This window comes from Centruroides vittatus, unplaced genomic scaffold (genome assembly GCF_030686945.1).
Source record: "Centruroides vittatus isolate TY-2023 unplaced genomic scaffold, ASM3068694v2 scaffold_3293, whole genome shotgun sequence".
Lineage (NCBI taxonomy): Eukaryota > Metazoa > Arthropoda > Arachnida > Scorpiones > Buthidae > Centruroides > Centruroides vittatus.
This window is the reverse complement of record NW_027122702.1, coordinates 168,395-191,770: the sequence shown is the minus strand read 5'-3', so window position 1 is coordinate 191,770 and position 23,376 is coordinate 168,395. Positions and strand designations below refer to the sequence as shown.

Sequence of the window (23,376 nt, the reverse complement as noted above, 5' to 3'; positions counted from 1 at the left end):
GGAAAATGTATGTGCATTACAAAAATTGAAACTATTATTAGATTTCATGCTATAACATCATTTCTAATACAATCAATGTAGGATGACAATTTATTTTTGGTGTTGCTTTTATATTCCTTCTTAAAAATACAAAAGTTTATTCTGATGAGGTATGGCCATGTAAACTGAACTTTCCTAAAATTATCAAAAAATCAAAATAGCCCAACTTTAAGACTGTCAACTGGTAATGTTTTCTAGCTCAGAATAGCTTTGTGAAATGGTAATGAGCTATTAGCAAAGGCACATGGGCCATACAAGTAGAATAACTGCCCCCCCAGACACACAAATCTCAGCTTGACTATATATCTTTGTACAGTGAGTTAACCACAGTTACACCAGTATTAAAACTGATTGTGATCTGAGGTAATGCAGTCTGATGGTTGTTGTTTACAATCTGTAACAGGCAACAAGGACCTTGAACATCAACATGGACTTTTCACCTATAGGTATTGCGTGTGGCAGCTTTTTTCCAGATGACATGTAATCATTGTAAATCCTTGACAGAGGTTGCACAGAAAGATCTAAATGCAGCAGTTATCTCAAACAGAGCAGCCCATCTGTTTTGCACTTACTATACATCCATAATCAAAGTTATTCATTCATTTTTTTTACCCTTTATTGAGAACCTTGAGACCAATTTATTCCTGCTTATATAGCCTATGTTACAAAATCAGCATAAATGGATAACTCAAAATTTTCAGTAGTGACAAGTACTGTGTATTGGAAGTGTTTCTACTTTTTTTGCCATGTCAGGGTATACAACTATACTAACTATATCAAACAAGCTCTGATTGCAATAAGCAAAGTTTTATAAGTACATTTGAACTTATATGTTTTGAGATATGTTAATTATCATATTAAAAAGCTGATAACAATATCTATGATTACAATAAGTGGATTCTACTATATTATAAAAATGTTATCACTAAAAGCATTAAAAAGTATTAACATCTTAAAGAAAAAAAAATATTTTTCATACAATATTTTTAATAAAATGATAAATCATTTACGAAAACATAATTTGCTATAAAATTATGAAATGGATATCATTAAAATTTGTCAGTTTATTTATTTTGTGTCTTTTTTTCCCAAGAAAACAGACCATAGATTATTCAATTCATTCATTTGAAATCTTCATCTCTATTATAGACACTGATGTTCAATGGATAACTACAAGTCTAACAGAAGATATTGCTCTATATCAGGGGTGCCAACTTTTTTGTAAGTAAGATCTACTTTTTATCTTAAAAATGTGTCGCAATCGACTTGTTGTCATAGGCATAGTTTAAGTGGGGAGGGGAAGGTGTGAAATACATACTATGTTTATACACTGTGTTTCAGTACGAGGTGCACTGTTTATGAGTCAAGTCATAACTGCATGCATACTGTTGCATTCAGTTACAAATATAATGCATGAAGTCAAGACATCGCGAGCGATCGACCAAATTAGCTTGGCGATCGATCAGTTGATCGCGATTGACTTGGCTACCCCTGCTCTATATCATCACATTCAAAGTAGGCTTTGATTCTATGCTTTGAATGGAGAAATATTAAAATAAGAGTGATAATTTTTTTTATTTTTCAGCTTTAAAATATAAATACAGTAGAATTCTGTTTTAATGTTTCTCGATTTTTGTTTTTTACGTGTTTTATTTGTATTTTTATCTTTTATTTTATGTATTTGGTTTCAATTGTTAAACAGGGTAGGAAATCTTACATCATAAACAATGTAATTCCATCTGAAATTGTGATAAATAAATTTAAAATTTTATGTTCATTTTTAATTGTCCTGACTCCTACTGCTCCATAAAAACAATAACATTTAAACTTTAATTTTAAGCAGCAAGTTTTAAAACTGCACACCCAAACACAATTTCAATTTTTAATATTCACAAGATAAAAGACTGTTGATGATTTTTGTATCCTAATTTTGTGCTTGCTTTACTGTTGTACAAGCAAAAGAGGACTAGATTAAAGACTGATTTGCATTCAAAAACACTATACAATGAATATCAATAATTGATATTGTTACTGATTGTATACTGATGCTAAAAAATTTTTCAGAGTGACTAATTGTTTTTATTTATGAATTGAACATTTTTGGGAATATTAGTTCCCACCATTATACAGACTAGAACAGTGTTTTTTTCTAGAACCATTTCTTGCTTTTAAAATTTAAATACAGTTTGATAGAGCAGCTTGTCTAAATAAAATAAGAAATATATTTTCTTAGGATTAGAAAATAAAATCAAGTAAAAGAAATAAAACTAAATAAGAGTAGATATACAGCATATAAACTACACATGAAAAACACTTATCTGAGAACTTAACAACTATGTTCTGATCTGTATAACAATCAAATTTAATGAAGGGAGCTAATACCCTAAAAAATTTATAAATAAAAATGTTTATTCTTCAGTTTACATTATGGAGTCAAATATAAAGAATGTGATATTGTTACATTGCTATGTTAATGTGTATACATTCAAATTATTATGAACTTGCATAATAAACTATTATTCAATAAAAAATGGCTGCCAGTAATTTACATTGTAAAAATGTAAATTGCCAGCAGCCATATTTTATTGTACTATTTGTGTTGATTTATGATATCCATTGTCGATGTTTTTAAGCAATTTACATGTTATTACAGAGGCATAGTCTCCAATAAAAGGTCATCTCTGTAAGTGAAATTTTATGGATTTTGAATTGTCAATGGTGACTGTGAAAAGACAGATTATGAAGAAAAAATTTTTATTTGTACTCTTCGATACTTTTACAAAAAACTATCGTCTTTTGTTCGTGATTAACATTATTATTGTTGTTGTTGTCATTTCACTCATTTTCAGGCCCTAGTATAATGTAAATTTAAATATGTTACAATTAAATTTTTATGTTGCAAAAGTAATAGAAGAGATTACCATGCATAAATCTTAATTTTATTCATCACTGTTGAGTTTTATCATTTTCCCAAATCCCTATTTTGTCTTAATTTTAGGCTGACATTTGTTAGTTTCTGAGAAAATGAGAAATAGGGGTCTTACTGTATTGAAAAATAATAAGAAAATTGTAAAGAATCCTCTCTGAAGTGAAAAAAAATATGATTCACCGTTTAAAATCTGAAAATTTTTCACCAAAGACAGTTGCCCTGACTCAAGCTCTTCAATAGCTAAAATAGTGAGCAAGTTAAAAAATTAAACCTTTGTCAATCCAGCAAGAATTTAATAGCATAAAAATGTTTTCAGCAAGATATTCCATAATTAAAAAGTCGTTATAGTTATAATAGTTAATAACTTATTAACTATAGAATACCTAAAGGGCGTGGAAGCAACAGTCTGAAAAAAAAGTCCTAATATCAACAACTGAAATTAAAAAGAAAGTTATTGCAAAACATGAAAGCAATACACATGTGGATTTGGCAGCCATGTTTAAGAAGTTATTTATGTTCTATTTTTAATGTTCTGTTTTCTGTAACTGAGGAAGATTGTTTAAAATGATTGGAAACATTTTTATGCTATTAAATTCTTGTTGGATTGACAATGATGTAATTTATTCCATATCCAGTACATAGTTTGTTAAAATAGTGAACTACAGTTGGGCCTAGTATTTCTTTCATTATCTGCTTATGCTAAGAAATTAGCAAAATCATAAAAAACTGGATCATTACTAATGCAAAAGACATTATTAATAAAAATAATAGAAGAACAGTATAAATGTAGAATTGGTTCCAAGCCCCTCCAAAGATACCAAACATGCAGATGCTGAAGTCCCTTTTAACAAATAGCATAATGTATGCATAAAACCTACATACAGTAGAGCATCAATTATCTGACTTAATTGGGGACTGGGGCTGGTCGGATAACCGAAAAGTATGAAAAAATACATTCTTAGTATAGTGTATTAGACCTGGTTTAAATACTAGCCTCCCTTTCATGGTCGAGCCAGTGCTGCCAGCTAAAACATGAAAAAATTTAACAAAAATAATATTAAAGTAGCCAAGACAACCAAATATTGTAGCACCACATCACTAGCAGACATTTGAATTTGCCGACTAGAACGCGGTCGGTTAATCAGGTGTCAGATAATCGATGCTCCTTTACATCCTTGAAATCATCTGCAGATTACTAATACTACTTAATACAGAGTAAATAGTTGTAATACTGTATTGTTAAGGAATAATGACAAGGAAAAAGTTATACATGCTCATTATGGACCATTTAAGTCTACACAACACACATCAGCAACAATGTAATTCTTTCAACACTTAGGGGCTGTCCATAAATGACATTCACACAGGACAGGATGGAGATGATTATGATTATATCAGATAAGGGGGGTTGAACTTCAATGAATGCCAGATTTATTTCATTTAATTTTATATAGTTTATGCATTTTAATATTCATAAAGTGATAAAGATTTTAAGGGAAGATTGAACTTTGTTGAACATCTGAAGAGGGGAGTTATGTTAACTTGGACAGACTGAGACAATGAGGGGAGGGAATAAAAATTTCAAGAAAAATGTGGATGTAATTTATGGACATCCCCTTACAGCTTTCTTTTATTTGATTACCTGGAAGAGAAATACACAGAAAAAGCATAGGATATATAAAGTACAAGCAAATTCAAGTTTTGCTTTTTAAAATGTTTTTCAAATATTTGCAATCTGCAGATGAGTAGTATGCAGATACAAAGGGTTGACAGTACTAAATTTCATAACAGTGCATTGAATTTCTTACATTATTTTTATTAGTATCAATAAAAAATATAATTTAATAAAATTTACTGCCAGGACAACTATAAATTTGGAAAAATTAACAAAAATTTCCTAAGGACGAACTGTAATAGTATCCTTCTTACTTTGTCCCTTTGCTTTTTCCCACCATTAGAGGATATTTTGTAACTTACTGTCTTGCATGCCGAGGTAGAGAAGTAGCCTCCAGATAAAGGTTAACTCCACTGCAAGAATTTTTATTTCTTGCTGTTGTACAAAGGAACAGAAATCAATTAATATTAGATTTGTTAATGTGGACTTAAATTATTAATAGGAATGTTAAACTGGTGTAAGCAATAATGCAAGAAGTTGGGTACTAGTTCTCAAGGAAAAACAGTCTTTCTTTACTTAGCCTCCTGTACACATACTTTGGTTTACAACTGTGTGTTTCAGGCTATTATGCCCCTCATCAGCAGGGTTACAATGGCTGTTGCATATAACTACAAATAATGAAAGAATAGACCAACAGTGAATTTTTAAAAAACAAATACAAAAATCAATTAATACGACACAAAAAGGCTTACAATATGCAAGAATCCAACTCTTGACAACGCCTAAGTAAACCAATAGTGCACTCAACACGCAAACAGATTGTAGGACCATGCTGAACATTGAAAAGGATAATGTGTAAGTTTAAAAAACCACCAAAAGACCCATCATTGTCAAGAGTTGGATTCTCGCATATTGTAAGCCTTTTTATGTCGTATTAATTGATTTTTGTATTTATGTTTTTTAAAAATTCACTGTTGGTCTATTCTTTCATTATTTGTAGTTATATGCAACAGCCATTGTAACCCTGCTGATGAGGGGCATAATAGCCTGAAACACACAGTTGTAAACCAAAGTATGTGTACAGGAGGCTAAGTAAAGAAAGACTGTTTTTCCGTGAGAACTAGTACCCAACTTCCTGCATTATTGCTTACACCAGTTTAACATTCCTATTAATAATTTAAGTCCACGTTGACAAATATAATATTAATTGAAATAAGGACAACAAGGCAACAACAATGAACAGAAACCAAGTTTGTCCATAGGAAATTTTTGTTAATTTTTCCAAATTTATAAAAAATATAATGTTTCTGATGGTGTATTTTGCAATAGTTCTTTTTTGTACAGTCAATGAATAAAATATAAAACTGTAAACCACATAGCTTGAAAAGCAAAGAGAAAAAAGGTAGAATAAAAATCAAACTTTAGCTGTAACAATAATGTACTTTAAAAAATAATCTGTGGTCACCCATCATTTAATTTTGATGGAATAGATTCGACCAATTAAATTATCTATATTATTATTTCATAAATTTGCAAATGTGCTTATTTGTATAAAATTTCTTTGAAAGAACTGGCGAGTTGTTTTTATTAATCTTATTTTTCTATATCAGTTTTAAAAAAATGACAGATAACTACAACTTTTGTCAGATATAGTACATTTAAGTAATCCATAAATAAAAATAATTCATATCTAGCATTATTACAAAATTTTATCATTTGAATCTGATGATAATTAGTAGATAATTCCAACATAGTAATTCACTAACAAACAAGTTTGCAGTACCAAAGGATTCCTCTTCTCTGATTACAACTAAATTGCATTTTAAAAAAATATAAAATTTCTTAACATTTTACTAAATTCTGTTTCATATGACTGGATAGCTGAACAGTTAAAGTTGCAGCCTACTGTTCCAGAGGACTCAGGATTGAATTCAGAAGGATGAAAAACCCCAAGAATTTTTCAGGGGGTGGTCTTTCTGGGCATGTCAGAGCCAGTTCCTCATCACCTAGCTACTCCGTTGTGGACCTGGATGAAACCATAATGGGCTTGCTAAAAAGTGCTCACAGGATAGAGAAAGTTAAAAAAGTTCTATTTCATGATTACTTTCAATTTAGTAAAATTAGAATCAATCAATGTTCATAGCAGCTTATTTCATTTCTTTTGTTTTGTGATTCATTTTTTCTCCAATACAAGTATTTTTAAAATGTTAAAAATTCCTGTTTAAAAATTAATCTCAATTCTAGAAAATTTTAATCAATTCTTTCTTTTCTTCACTAAAAAATCATCCTCAAACTAGATAAGTGAAGCTTAAAACTAGCTAATCTTATTTAATGAAAAATAAGGCCTTTTAGGGATACAGTCTGTCTCAATATTTTACATACAGTGATATCATAATTACATACAGAAATATCGTGATGATTCTAATAATTTTATATTCCAAACTGATTCAATCAATACAATGTAAGTCCACAATCAGTAAATGTTTGTACAATAATATGATTCTTGTATATCTGTCATTGGGTAATAGTACAACAAAGTAAGTTCTCATTACTAATTGCTTATTCATAATTCTGTAAATTGGTGTATTTATTAACTAATACTTTATATTTTAATAACTATTTCATAGAATAAGATAAACTAGGGGATATTAGAAAGTTTTGTAATATATACCGAAACTTTAAAAAGTCTGCTTTTTATTTTCTGAAGAATTAGTTTTACAAATAACAAATTTTAAGAAAAATGTTAACTTTATTGCTGATTTTCTATAACTGTAAGTGCAATATACAACTAGCATGTTAACAATTAACATTAGAATTGTAAAACTTTACAAGCCTAAGCACTTTATAAATTTGTTAAATTTTTCATTAACTTTTTACTTAAAAATTTTGTAAAATTTACTTCAGTATTTTTACACAATTAAATCATATTTACATAAAAAGAATACATGACATCATAATTTACATCAAAAATATTTTCAAGTCAATACTCATCTTCAGTGGAGTTTACAACTCAAAAATTGACCAAAGATCACTTATTTTGAATATAAATTATTGACATTACAAATTTTTGAGAATGATTCAAATAAATAAAACTCATTTGCTATTAAAGTTATTAATAAAAATGTAATAGTTTTCATCTAATGTATCAATGTGTAGCATTTTAAAGATGTTTAATCGATATAGAAATAACTTTAGTAAATAAAAAATTCTCACTATAAAAAAAAATCAGAAATTTTAGGTGGGGGTTCAAACTTCAAAATTTCTCCTTTGATCCTACAAAGAGCAGCATAATAAGTGGAAAGTGTATTGAAGACAAATTACTGTAAAAATAAATTTAAAGCTGTTAGGAACACCAAAGAAACTAACTCCAGCAAAATACACAAGAATTTAACAAACAAATGTTTTCAATAGCTTTAAACTATCATCCTCAGGTTAAAAACAGTGTTCAAGAAGTGAATAAAAATTTGTACATCAATTTTTAAATGATGGTAAGAGGCCATCCAGTTGGATGCGAGCATAACAACATAGAATGGCGGAAAAATTATAAAAGGACAAATAAATTCGGCTTCTTTGGCATTTCTAGATTAATATCCAGTTTTTTTAGTCAAATTTAAAGTTATTAATATTAAAAAAAATTTCGGTAGAGATTACTTTTAGGTGACTTATGTAATAAATATGTAATACACATTTATGTGTGTACACACATGAATTACCTAAAAGTAAACTTCTATTAAAATTTCAATATGAAATTTGAAAAGAAATAAATTATTTATTTCAATTTTCTTCCGATAAATTATGGAAATTTATACAACAATCGCTTCAATAATGGTATTTATTTTTCACAAGTAAAAATTTTGCATTATAAATTTATAAAGAATTAATACACAAGAAAAATGTTCCTTTCAGTGTTTCGTCACTCCATACGTCACGCAAATTATTTAAAACACGATAAAAGAAACAATAGAACAAATATAAAACGATAAAATTAATAACAAGTAAATAAAACGATAAAAACATTTCTTAACTTTTTCTACAAGTAAAATACATTTTGCTGATGTTAGGCTTAAACAGTAGAATATATAAATGAACATATTTATCAAATATAGACAAATAACGTTTTATTTAATTAGAAAATATACTTCTTCATTCTTTTTTCCATATTATTCGCTTATTTTACGTCATTAAAAAGAATGAAATATTTGCAAAAATTATATTTAAACTTACCTCGACACTGCACGACACTGACGACATGCCGCCATTTTTGTCGCTCTTGGCCAATAAATAAAATTTTCGAAGTAGTCAGTTTTTGTTGATATATTTATTTATTAATATTTGTCTATTTACCAATTAAATTTATTTTTATGTACTTTTATTCCTTATAGAAATTAATTTATTAATTCATTTTAATATTGGTACAAGTTTTTAAAATAAATATTTTTGTTTTATTATATATTTTCCCGATTTTTTATTTTATTTTACAGATACAGAAATAAAAATTAGTAAAATTTAAATATTTTTGTTTAATATATTTTTTAATTTAATCTTTTTATATTTTAGCTAGGGGGCTTCTTCTGGCTCACTCGCCTCGCGGGCTTCTATTTGTTTCCAATATAGATTATTCGTAATAAAAATTTCATGACTCATCGATTCCCGGTGCCACCGTTTCTACGTTTTATTTTATTTTTTTACGGGACGTAAAAACGTTCCTGACGATTTTAAGCTGTATTTTTTTTATGGCCGGATGGCCAGGCGGTCAAGGTGGCAGCCTACCGCTCTGGGGGTCTCGGGATCGAATCCAGATGGGTCGAAAAATTCCCAGGAATTTTTCGGAGAGTGGTCAGTTCCAATATGTCGAGTCCCCTCTTTTACCACCCGGCGGCCCCATTGTGGGCCTGGCCGAACACATAATGGGCTGCTAAAAAGAGGCCCTCTTAGTGCCTACAGGGCGGAAAGAGTTTTAAGAAAAGCTGTATTTTATATATAAAGTCGAACCTCGTTTTCACGTTCTTCAGTTGTACGTTTTTCGTAATTATACGTTAAATATTTTCTCCATTAAGAATATTTCAGTTATGCTTAAGAGTGCCAGTAAATTAAAAAGTGCCAGGAGTCTAACCGGATCTCCGAGTTTGAATCGCCACCGTCTACGGGATTTTGTATGGGCAACTTTGAGGAGCAAAACGGCTTAAATGCGTCAAAAATAACTTATACATTCGTAATCAGCGCAAAAATCTGAACAATTATGCAAAAAGTAATTTTCTTAGATTTTTTTTACTGCGGTACATAGTCTACAGTCCAACTCAGATGTTTACAAAGGACAGGCTTAGCCCCTAGTACGCCCTGGAAGGACTACGGTGCTGGATTTATTGTAATTGTTTTTACACTAAATAAAAATATTAAGTGAAGAAAAAAATATGAAAGACCAATTCAAGCAAAGTGACAAATGTTTTTATTTACGAATATCTTATAATTTGGATAACAGCAATTTTCAGTACTGGTTCAATTTCCATTTATTTCGATACTTCCGCTTTCATCCATGGTCTGATCTATTCGCTGATTTAGCAACAAGAAAAAAAAACACTTATACTTTTAATAATAAATTAATTTTCAAATATATTTATAATATCACACTAAATTTCCAAATCTTTTTAAAGTAAAATTCCTACTTGTAGACAGAAAAATTCTTCATTAATTGGCTATTGATTCCATTGCAAACTTCTAAAATTCTGTTAAATTAATGTAAATTATAATTACCAGAGCCTCTTCGGCCACCAATTTACAGGTTTTAATCATCAAAACTAGCGTTTTCGCTTCCAGGGACGAGAACCCAGTGATTGAATTTGTGGGAAGCAAGTGCTTGGGTTATTTCATTTGTTGACTTTTACTGAGTGAGGTGCTTGACGTGTATGTGAATGAGTGCGAGGGTAGGTGAGCATTAAACGTTTCATAACTTCGTGTAGAGTGATGTTACATCTGTGCGTGCGTATATACCCTACAACATCTTTCGGCAAATCTAAAAAACACAATAATAAAAAAAGTAAATTATAATATAAGAATAGAATATATAAAAAAATTAAACAAAAGATGTCTTACACTCTGAGAGTTCGGAAAAAAAATTGACTTGTGTGAAGAACTCTTCATGATAAGAATGGGGGAGAGAAGAATTTCCCATGAACGTTCCTGCAAAAACAGACAATGAGGAAAGGAATAATACGAAATATATATTGCCTACTTATTATTACAGTATTATTATTCAATGTGTAATGCATATTTTTAATTAGCTAAAGTTTCTTTTGAAAGACTATCATGTGTCTTAATGGGTTTGCAACGCTAATAAATAATATATCGTTAGTATTCATAAACACGTGACTTCGTGAGAAGAATGTCCTATTCTTCGTGTGTGGATAAGTCTTGCAGCCACAGAAAAAGAAAAAAATGATCCTTAATTAGCAAAGAACGGATAATTAGCATTTCAATTAGTATGTATACTGTCAAATGAAATCGACTATAATTTATTCTCATATTAACTATTAGATATAGCTTAATTAGTATATTAAATCTTTAATTTTCAATCTGTAGATTTATATTGTAGTCATCAATTAAACAACTTTTACTCGCTGTAATTTAGTTAACAGCAGATATACAGATAGCATAATAAAAAACAATTCATCAGTATTTGATCCAGGTATACAATATATCATCGATCATTCTTCTCGTTTTTTTTCTAACAATCGAATAATATCCAAAAAATATATTAGAAATTCATCTCTAAATATAGGCCTATTCTCTAAAGAATAAATTACTGATGATTCGTTATTCAAAAAACTGTGTTCCTGTCAATACTTCAAACCATCAATGTTTAAAAATGAATTTTCAGCATATTTCCAAGCATCTCTTACTGCCGAAGAACAAGCACAACTGAACAAAATCTTTAAGTTTCTTAGAAAGATATGTGAAATTCTGAAAGTATATTGTCACAAACTGTTTAGTTTGTTGTTATGCTATTATTTAATTATCTTACATCCTAAAGTTGTATCTATTGTTAATATGTGTAAGGTCTTTTTCTTTTCTCACAAATATCACTTCTACATAGCTGAATATGTGAGCGCTAAGTTTTGGCTCTCGGGAGAACGATCACACACTATTGATGCGATAGAAGAAATCACACAAAGATGGATGAACATTGGTTATTTATTGTAACAATAGTATGCATTTCGAACAGTCTATCTGTGTTTCTTCGGCCATTTTTATTGCAGATTGTAACGTAAACCTTAAACGCCTGTACAGTTTGTGAGTTACAGGCGTGTAAAATATACTTAGTGACCTGGTGTTTGAAGGCATTCACCTTAAAAAATATATATACTGAATATATTTTATGGAGATTTCTCATTGTTTCGGTTTAGAAGTCACACTATACGTAAAATCCGGTCCTAGAAACAATTGTCCAATACAAAATATTCATGAAAAAGCATGATAGCCCAATTGGATTCCAATCAGATGCGCAACCTCGGGATGATAACTAATGGAGCCAGTCATCCGCCTCCAGTTCATGATTTTAGAAAAAGTTTAAAATGACGCAGTTCATATATTTGCCTTTGTTTACTTGACTCATTTACAAAATTATATATTTTTATAATCGAAGAACATTCTTTATCTCTACAACATAGCGCTTTGTTTTGCCATAAGAAGTAGTCTTACATCTGTCTTTTCCATCAGCACGACATGCGTCATAATGAATTATTGAACGTGCAAGAAAACTGAAAAAATGACGTTAAATTCACGATAATAAAATACAACATTCCTAAATAAGTTTTACACTTTTAACAAATTAAATATACTAAATTAAAGTATAAACCGTTTTTTATTCTGACTCCGTTATGAAATTTCAATTACTCCACTCAAATGTACTCCACTCTTTGTATGACTCCACTCAAATGAAATTTCATGTTATATAATTTTAAATCATATTTACAGTTAGTAACTAAATTATACCTTAGCGTAAAGTGAATTTTATAATTAATTAATTATTCAAAGACTTATCTTTTCTGTAAATTACTTCGTGAAATTAATATTTTTTCCGATTTCATTAAAATAATGATGAAATTTCTGTCAAAAATACAACTTTGTTGAGCATCAATATTGTTGAAATTGTTGGATTAAATATTAAGTTTAAAAACATTATTGAAATTAATTTCAATATTTTTTCAAAGGTAAATTGGTATTTAGATTTTTTTTTCATTTTTATCTTTTCCTGCCTTATGGGCACTAAGAAAGCCCTTTTTTTAAAATACGTATCCTGGGCCCACAATGGCGGGATAGTGAGGGGCAAAATGTTCTGACTCGAAATATCCGGCAAAACACACTTTTATAATTAAAGAACTCTGGTGTTTGGTTAACATATTCTGAAGTGCTGTCTCCCCTTGAATCCGTGAACTGAGTATAACTAGATTCAAGATCGGGTCAAAATTCGGAATTTTTCACAGGAAATTTGCTCCAGATATGTCGGACTCCGTCCTTTACCATGCAGCCATTCCTTGTAAGTCTGGCTAAGCCCATAATGGGTATAGTTAAGTAAAGTCCTCTTAATAACTACGTGGCATCTCCCATCCAGCATGTAAAATGATCACCTCTTCTGTGCCTAACAAGGACAGGGATCACTTTTTTCATTCCGGCTCCGCCTCAATTCTATCGTGATACAATAAAGTCGCGCGATATCCCAGTGTTAACGTTTACAGTACAGCAACAATTGCAAAAATACAAAGTATAAGAATACCTTTTATATACACAATTATCAGTTTAGAGGTCTTAGTGGTGGATTACCCAATAGGAGCAAGCCTAGGACCTCCTCGTCTCGAGGAGGCCTCAAAAATTAAACAGCAAAAATATAATAGGACTAAAAAATTTAGCTAAAGTTTAAATAGCCTTAAAAACTTATTATTTAAGGATTTTATTGTCTTTTTAATATAAAAAATAAACACTTTAGTAAAGGGTCTTGTAACAAAATTGCGCACAGGGCCTCAAAGGAACATAATCCGCTATTGATCAATACTTCAAACATAAAAATGCACTTTCTTATTATTCAATGTTACTTAATATTTTAAAAAATACTTGTCGATATTTTCGTAAATAAGAAAATGATTTAGCAAATTTATAAAAGATAAACTTTTAATAATATAACGAGCAATTATTTATTGTGACATAGTCACAATGTCAGGCTGCAAATTTTTAATCATATTTTTAATTTATTTAATTTAAAATATATGCTTTCTACCTCAAATTAGTATTGTCTTGCCCTGAACATCATACTTTCCTGCTAGCAATAGAGTTGTGCCAGTCATCTGTTAACTGCTTTCAGGGGAAAGTTTGAATTGAAATAACATGATTTCCGGTTTGCATCAGAAATTTGTATATAGTTAATCGGGACCTCCTGTCCCTAAGGTTTCCATATCTCATTTCGTCTTTCATCTAACTCGGTTCTCGAGATTAAGGAGACAGATGGGCGAATGACAGTAGGAATTTACAGGTCTGCAATTTTCTCAAATTGCAGCCTAATGAACTCGTAGCCTAAATAATACCGGCTATCTTGCTATTACGTTAATTGTTGATATGCTGTTAAATTGTCTATCATCAGCTAACGTAAATAACTTGTTTTATTCGATTTAGGCAACGGCCTTGCCTCCGGGAGGTCTTTTTATGGAAAACCGGCCCATATTTAGCAGATACAAACGTGAAGAAGCCCACCAGTCGCCAATCAGTTTCATTCCCTAAAGACTAGGAGTTCGGTCGTGGGTTCGCGCCTCGGCAGGACAGGCTTGCCACGTGGAGTTTTTCGGGTTTTCTCCTCGTCTGTAACGCCTGAATAGGGGGCAGTTACCCTTAAAAAGACCTCCCGGAAGGCATTCTCCCTAGGCAGATCCCTCAAGTGTTGCGTTGCTGTAACTTAACTAAACAAACAAACAAACGTGAGAAAAACCCGGAAAACGCCACGCCACGTGGTAAGCCGTTAGCGAGGCACAAACCCACGACTAACTACGAGGATAATTCAAAAAGTAAGGTAACAAGAGCTTTCACTGGTGTCATATTCCTCCTCTTGTTCGAATTTCCCATTAGGGCAAAAGCAGAAGACCACAGCTTTATCGCACAGGCGTTAGAAGGTGCAAATGTTGCGTCGGACTCTTGCAATATCATTTTTAAAATCGCTGCGCTCACGGAAACGTGATCAAACGTGAAAGTGCGTAGTGTGATTAGGTCTGAAGGGCAACTCACCAGTAGAAAATTCATCGTCAACTTGTTGAGGTGTACGGTGGTAATGTCATGTCACAAAAACAGGTGTGGGTTTGGTGCACTGAGTTCGATAAAGGCAGGACAGATGTGCAAACTGAGCAAACTGAATTGTTACGGTGATTTAAGTGGGAAATACTGGAACATTCTCCTTATAGCTCCAACCTAGCACCCTGTGATTTCCATCTTTTCAAACCATTGAAAAAGCATCTGGGTGGTAGGCGATTCCAAACTGATATGGAAGTTCATCAAGCCGTCATGGTGTGGCTGAAGGGACTTGAGCAGATTTCTTCTCTGCCGACATCGATGCCTTGGTATATCGTTGGAATAAATGTTTGGACAAGCATGGTGACTATGTTGAAAAATAATATGTACCAGTGCCATAATAATCAGTATCACTATATCTGCCTGTGAAATAAAATTTGTACATGAGAGCTCTTGTTACCTTACTTTTTGAATCACCCTCGTACAAGTGTTGAGTAGTTCTATTCACTGGTCCATTGGTGGGCATTTAAGAATTAATAAGTTTCAGCACTCTTCACTAGCAGTTTGGTCTTGACAAGTTTTGATTAATCGCAGCGTGAGCTGTCAATGCTTTTGCTCCAGTCCTACTCTCAATATCTATATTATTATTTGTACTAATCTAGTCATTCCAAAATCAATAATTTAATGTTGATCAGTCATTTATTAGTAAAAGGATGATATAATATATAAAATTTGTTTAATTTTTCTGGAATAGTTTGTAATTGTTATAAATTCATTACCATTTCCATTTATGCAGCGGCCAGACTTGCAGCGGCCAGATAGCTGAGCAGTCAAGGCCTGCCGCCCTGGGGGACCCTAGATCGAATCCGGACGGGTCGAAAATCCCTAGGAATTTTTCGGGAGTGGTTCGTCCTGATATGTCGGTCCCCGTCCCTCCCCACCCACCCGCCCCATTGTGGGCCTGGCCGAACCCATAATGGGCTTGCTATAATAGGCCCTCTTAGTGCCCACAGGGCAGAAAGAGTTACAAAAAAAAAAAAAAATTATAGACTTGCATTACAGATGATGTTATAAAACTCAAATAATAATATATACGTTTTTGTAATTTTCGATTTATTATAAAAAAATTACTTTCATTAATTACAATGAAAGAAATTAGAATTAGTTATAATTAAAAAAATATACATATGGTAATTTTTAAACAATTGAAAAACATTTATTCGTTTATTTGCTACATGCTTAATTTAAAATACTGTACCTGATGATGAGTTGATTACATAATTTTTGCCAGGGGTTGTACCAATGTTTATTTTCTACGATCATCATTTTTTGATAATATCTCATGTCAATACTTGCATTAACGTGGAAGAAATTATAAACAAAAATTATAAATTAATAACTAATATGTTTCGGGAAAAAAGCGCGAAATAGTAACGATAGCACACTACGGTTATGCCTCTCTCTACTCAATCCTAACGCTTTTCACCCTTTAGGCACTAAAAGGGCCTCTTTTAGCAAGCCCATTATGGGTTCTGCCAGGCCCACAACGGGATGGCCAAGTGGTGAGGGACGGTGAGACACTCTCCGAAAAATTCCTGGGGATTTATCTATGCGGCCGAATTCGAAGCCGTTCTGGGAGATCTCCCAGAGCGGTAAGCTGCTACCTTGACCGCTCGGCCATCCGGCCGTCTCTACAATTATACTATTCCTTTCTCTAATTCGAATTCTGTTTTCTATCTTCTTAGTTTAGGATAGCGTTTGAATATCCTAATAGTCTACCAGTAACCGAGTGGATAAAACCAGTGAACACTGCTAATTGGTCATAGGTTCTTGTCTGGTCAACGAGATATAATCATTTTTTAAACTAATTTCTTTAAGGAACGTTGAAACTAATATCTCAAATATTAGAGATAACAGACTTATCACACTGATAACATCAAAATGGCACTTCTATCATCAGAATGTAACTGTTATTACTGGTATGCATTTCGGTACACAGACCCTCATCAGCCATATATAAAAATGTATAGATATCTACAGCAAAAAATATTGTTTATATACAATTGAAATAACACAAAAAGTCTAAGATTCCATTACAAAAGAAAATTTCTCGAAACTAACCTGTTGCAGAACAAATTCACAAAGAAATTGCTAACTAGAACTGACAATAGAATATTTATTAATACGTATATTAAAGAAAGCAATGTGTTTAAAGTAATAAATTATATTGCTAGCCTTCCTATGTATATAAAAAGAAACACATTTAATATGTATTTAATATGTAAATTCTAATTGTCAATTTTACCCAGTAGGGGAGAGTTTATAATAATCGCACTACACTGTATTGTGCATTGTAATCGCGACCGTTATATAGTGGATTATGAAGAGATTTTCTATTTAGATATTGTAGGTGAGTGTTTTTAAACTGGTAATATATAATTAAAATGTTTGTAATGGGACTTAAATTATATTAATTTAGGATTGTTTGTAATCAGTCGTGATATTCGAAATAGTTAACAAAGGGTTCGCTAGCAGAAAATTTTTCCCTGACAATCACCGACAAACGAAATGGAAGTTTTGGCTAGAAATAAATACAATATCTTTTTTTAGAGAACGTAACGAGCCCTGGGCGAACACCAGGTAACAATAGTATATTAGTGCTGTCAACTTTTTTTTTTTTTTTTTTTTTTTTTTTTTAGGCAGAGAAATTTTTCACCCCGAATGGCACTGCTGATAATAGACAGATGTCATCATCTCTCGAAATACAATGTCCTTTTTATTTCGCTGTCCATAGCCCGACACGTCTTCCACAGCCATCTTGTATTATATCGCGCGCGTGGGATTGTGGGCTCTCTCTTATGACTGGATCTAGTTTCAAGAACTCTCTTGAATCGATCGCGATTAAACCTCGTTTCGGTCGAAATTGAAACGGTCGAGAGAGATCGCACCAAGACATAGTCCCCGACCTTGCTCACAATCTAGATTGGAATGCTCGGTGCGAACGGGGTATAAGGCTCTAGTTTAGTAGTATTACAGAGTATAATACGTATATTTTAATATATTTTTTAAAAGAAACAAAACCACTGAGAAATGTTACGTGTGTTTAACAAGGTTCGGAAAACTGAAAATTTTAACAACGGGTTCGGCCGAACCTGTGCGAACCCGCTGAATATCACCACTGTTTGTAATGCAATCCTCGTAGTACTGTGCAGTGTGAATGGAAATAAATCTTGAACAGGTCCGTTTGTAAAGCGGTATTATATGTATACATTTTGTGTATTAGCTGACAAAGAAGAGGAATCATTCATCCTGCGTCAGGATGCTCAAGAGTCGTTCTCGCATGTGGGTGGTGATGATAAAGACATAGATGGCACGGCACCTTTTCGAAGACCGTTTATTAGAAAAAAGGTTCTGCTTACACAAGTTGAAGACAAGTCCTTTACTTTAAAAAAAACAAATTCGTTCCGAAAGTTCTTAAAGTTCTTTATCGAGTTGTTCGTCCCTCTTGACGGAGTGTGTTCGTGGACAGTGGCGAGATGGCGTTTGGTGGGAGGTAGCTTGTCACCAGTTGTTCACTAGATGTATCATAGTATGTTGCTTAAACTATGATGTATCGCTGTAGATGTTGGAGCGATGACGACTTTTCTTCTAATGAAAGGTGTCACAGATTTCGACAGTTGGGCACAATTAAAGAGAACTGTTCCTCTAACCTTGAGATTCGGGGTTTTTATAGAATTTTGTCCCCAAATCTCCCTTTTGATTGGTTCGATTTCCCTTTCCGATTGGTCTCTCCTCTGTTTCCAGGTGAAAACTGAGATCAGTTCGGGTCGCGAGAAAGGTCTGACCGAGATGGTCTGTCCGACACCATCTTTCGACTCTGATCGGAATTGTTGAAAGAACTAAGATACCTGCGCTTATATTTTAACCCATTAAAATTTTATAACTTTCTCAGGTTCGAACTCAATCTGGGGCCTCGCAATTTATAGATTTTTAAAACTGTTTTTTAAAAATTATTTTAGGTATGTTTTAAATTGTAGATTGTAATTAGCGTCAATTTCTCTACGAATTTGTTCTACAACAGGTTAGTTTCGAGAAGTTTTCTTTTGTAATGGAATCTTAGACTTTTTGTGCTATTTCAATTGTATATAAACATAATATTTTTTGTTGCAGATATCTATATATTCTTATGTATGACTGATGACGGTTCTGTGTACCGAAATACATACCAGTAATAAAGTTGCATTCTGATAGAAGTGTCATTTTGATGTTACCAGTAGCAGTGTGACAAGTCTCTGTTATATCTACTAGAGTATTTGAGATATTAGTTTCAACAATTTTCGAGACAAGAAGCTCTTTTATAATATAACGTTGAAACGATTAAAAATATTAATGGAATTATTATATAGGGCGAACCAAAAATAGGTGGAATAGGATTACACTATAACAGTGGTGTATATTTAAATAGGTTATAGTTATGGTTGAAAAATTACATCAGAGTTGCATTTCAAGAAATTAGTAGACAAAGATACTTGTGCAAAAATGTTTGTCGAAGCGCGAAATGGGGAAATGTAGACTTCAAAGCTGTGTAAATTGTGTGTGAACGGTAGTTTGAGCATCTTCGTTGATAAAATTGTATATATATATATTTTTTTTTAACTCTTTCCGCCCTGTGGGCACTAAGAGGGCCTGTTACAGCAAGCCCATTATGGGTTCGGCCAGGCCCACAATGGGGCGACCGGGTGGTGAGGGACGGAGACCGACATATCCGGACGGACCACCCCCCGAAAAATTCCTGGGGATTATTCGACCCGTCCGGATTCGATCCCGGGTCCCCCAGGGCGGCAGGCTGCTAACCTTTACCGTTCGGCCATCCGGCCGCTTGATAAAATTGTATTGTGTTGTATTAATATTGTTAATACAATACAATTTTAATAATTGTGATAATTACAGGTTTTATGGTAATATTCATTTCTGACTGAAATTTTTATTGTAATTAAAACGATCATTTTTTTAATCGTATTGTTAAATCATTATTGCATTAGAAATTTAATTTTTGCATATTTCTTACTTAAATCAAGATTAATTTAAGTCAACACAAATATTTTTAAATTGATGCAAGTTCTATTTACACAATACTCGCTGTTTTTTTTTCTTTTTTTTGCAGAATGGATAATTTTAAAGAATTAAGGAAATGCTAGACCTCGGGCGTTGCTACGCCAGAGGAAAGTGTCTCGTCATCTTTCTCTTCTCCCACTTCAAGTAATATGCGTAAGATGCAGCGGAGAGCGAAAAGAAGTTGCATATACCCGACAACAAACGGTCAATCGTGATATGAAAGCATCTCGTCTCATCGATTACCTAAGACGGTGATACCCCGAAGTTCCGGGATGGTCGGTGGAAAGGCGAGATAGGAGTCGACGGTAAGTGGTGATCCTGAAAAATCCGTCAAGCGTAAAAGACCTTGGTGGAAAAGGGGTTTCTTCTTCTGGAAAAAAAAATAAACCTTTTCTCTGCCGAGACTTTCTTACACGGATGTGACTTTTTTTCGGAATACGACTTTGTCACCTAGAAGTGACCTTTCACCTAGCTACGAATTCATGAACTAGACAACGACTTTTTATTTCGGCTTGGTTTTTTACCTTTCCAATTTATAACACTCTGACAGATACTTCGGCATCATTCGTGGACTCGTTCTTTCACTTCAGTTCAAGTCCATAGAAAGACGACTGTGTGACGTCTATCGTCACCAAAGTGACAACGAAAATATTTGGCAGTGTTTCTCGTGTTTACAGACTTTGTCCTGAGTTGTTTTAATTAAATGGCTATACTGTAAGGGAAACTTCGTACCCGCGCTCGAACTCAGTTCGAGCAGGTTACATAGCGTTACACAGAAAATGGTCTGTTAGGCCCTCGGGGGAAAAAAATTTTTTTTTGAATTTTCGGATGTTTTTTTTTGTCCCCAAATTTTTTGAAAAATTTTTACCCGCGCGAAAAAATTTTATTGCGATTTTAATTAACCTTTAATGATGCGCGATTAACGCTTAATTGTTTTTTTATGGGATTTTTTTTTATGGAACTTTATTCATTCTTCTAAAGTTCTAGTGCGCCGATTTTACTTCGGTAAAGTTATTTAAAGCTATTTTCTGATGTAAAAAACAACATCCAATAGTTTTTTAATTTTTTTAATTAATAGATTTTTTTATATATACGATTAATTAAGTCGGGAGGGTCGGAAATTTCAATTAAAATCGTAATTTAAAAAAAATATTTAGAAATATACGGCCATCTAGTATTCACCCTACTTTTTACCCTACTCCTCCTGAGACGTTTATGAGAATGTCCCGCGAAAGACGACACCAGCTGTTCTCAAGGTCATCCAGCTGTGTAAACAATGACTCATCGGTGTCAGATTTCGCGCTAAGGCGAGAAAAAGGAAATTGTACTTTGAAGCTTTTTCTTCAAAATTAACACATTTCTTTCGTTTTTTTCTCGTTTTTATTATTTTTAATGTAATTAAACATAATTAATTAATAAATTTTATAAAAAAACAGGAAAAAAGGGGTTAAAGGAAAACCATTTTTATATTTTAGTAAAACTTATCAAATTTCATATTAGCTGTTTAAATATTCGGAATTTATCAAAATACATATTAAAATTGCACATTTTCAGATTAAATTAGATTAATATCTCCAATAGTTTTTAATAAAAATAAATGATGTGATTTGTCATTATTCATAATTCCAAAAATTTTAATAACGAGTTGCGTAACTTTCCCGACAAAAAAAAAAAAAAAAAAAAATTAAAATTGTGTGTGGCGCCATTTGTTATGATATTTTATTAAAAATCCGACCCGACTCAATACATGACACATGATACACACGTTTCTCTCTATCTCCCCACCTTTTGACCTTTATTCACCAAAATTTAATAGCATCAATGTCCCTAATACACAAACCTCCATGAAAAATTTCAGAAATTTCGACAAAAAACACAGAAGTTAAGCTTCAAAGTGGGTGAACGAAATCCTGCCCCAAACACACACTAACATCCATCCATACATACAGAAAAACCCCCGAATTTTTCTGCATTTCTCGACGTTTCAAGATCCCCTGAGCCCAAAAATGTAAAAAATCACGGGGAGGGATCGTTTTTTGACAGATCGCCATACTTTCCCTCTGTTATATATAACATGGGCTGTTTTATATAACATAGCTTCTGTTTTCGGCTGTTTATTATGTTCTTTTGAGGCCCTAGGTGCAATTTTGTTATAAGGCCCTTTATGTGTTTTCTTGTATTAAAAAAGCAATGAAATCGTGCGACATATTTTAAACGTTCGTTAAATTTCTTTAGACATGTTTTCTTTTTACTACGTAATTTTTGAGGCTTCTCGAGAAGACGAGGCCCTAGGCGCGCCTATTGGGTAATCCGCCACAGGCCGGAAAAGTAAAAAAAAAAAAAAAAAAAAAATTTTTAAACATTGCTTTGTTCTCTTTCAACAATAAACAACAAAAAAATATTTTAAAATAATTTATAAAATGTAAGGCATTTGAATTTTTTCAAGTCATGTTCAATTGTATACGTTGACAGATACAATAAATATGACGTCACGCAAGTCATTATAATTCGATAAAATCACGAACGGGAAACATATAACATTTGAATTATAAAATATATATTTAACGATAAATAAAATAAGTAAAGTATTTTGATAATTTTAAAATTATTAAAAAACGTTTTATTAACTTCAATTCTCCTATTAACCAATCAGAAGGTAGACGAATAGGTAGGTGCGAGGCTACCATTTTATTCGAGGGAAATTTGAGTTGAGAAATCGTTCGTTTCGCAGGGAGCAGAAGAACGACGCGTCGTCTAGTTCTAAAATTTAAGTTAATTTGATTGATGTTTGGTAGGTAAGTATACTTAAAACGTTCTAAATGTCAATTTTAATTAGCGTAAGTGTGCATTTTGCGCATTTTTTTGGATAAAGATCAATTTTCCCGCTTTTCTTAAAAATTTGGAAATCGAACCGGACTCCATTCGGCGGCGTTTACAAAAAAATTTCAGCCGTAATTTTTTTGCATTTTTTTTCTCGAATAAATTGATTAAAAATCATTAATTTTTTTTATTTATATAAATATAAGCGGAAGCATTAATTTAAATTTTGTTTTCAAATCAAATTTTGTTTTCAAATCGAATGTTTTTGTATTGACACGTTCTAATCGTTCCCGCTTTAATGTTAGGGAGTGAATTGTAAATTCAGATGAATGATTTGCAAATTAGCCCTTCAAATATAATATTTTAAAAGTGATGATAAATCTGATTTAATAAAATTTTAGAAGAACCTTTTTGGTAAAAAGATGGACTTTTACCACATTTTTCCTGTAATTTATTGAATATAATAATTTTTTCAGAGCTTGGAATCAGAGTTTTAAATTCTGAAGAATTCTATATGAATTCTTGCTTTAAAAAGTCTGATGCTTGTAGGCAAAATTCTATATAACATCCTATGAGCGGCAAGTAATTCTCTTGA

General features: G+C 32.1%; 2 protein-coding genes across 7 annotated transcripts in view; one reads left to right on the top strand and one right to left on the bottom strand.

Annotated features, from left to right (window-relative positions):
* The window catches only part of Unr (cold shock domain-containing Unr), a 51,019-nt gene extending 42,127 nt beyond the window's left edge, over positions 1-8,892 (bottom strand). For both annotated transcript variants that reach the window (XM_067286196.1, XM_067286197.1), the window contains exon 1: positions 8,808-8,892. The gene's annotated coding sequence lies outside the window, so the exon portion shown is untranslated. The remainder of the gene's footprint in view (positions 1-8,807) is intronic.
* A 13,735-nt stretch (positions 8,893-22,627) lies between these two features.
* Positions 22,628-23,376, top strand: part of LOC136988324 (transcription factor E2F7-like) — a 52,390-nt gene continuing 51,641 nt past the window's right edge. For 2 of the 5 annotated variants that reach the window (XM_067286202.1, XM_067286199.1), the window contains exon 1: positions 22,629-22,756. The gene's annotated coding sequence lies outside the window, so the exon portion shown is untranslated. Of the gene's footprint in view, positions 22,757-23,376 lie in introns of all 5 variants that reach the window. The other 3 variants (XM_067286200.1, XM_067286201.1, XM_067286203.1) reach the window with 2 other exon arrangements.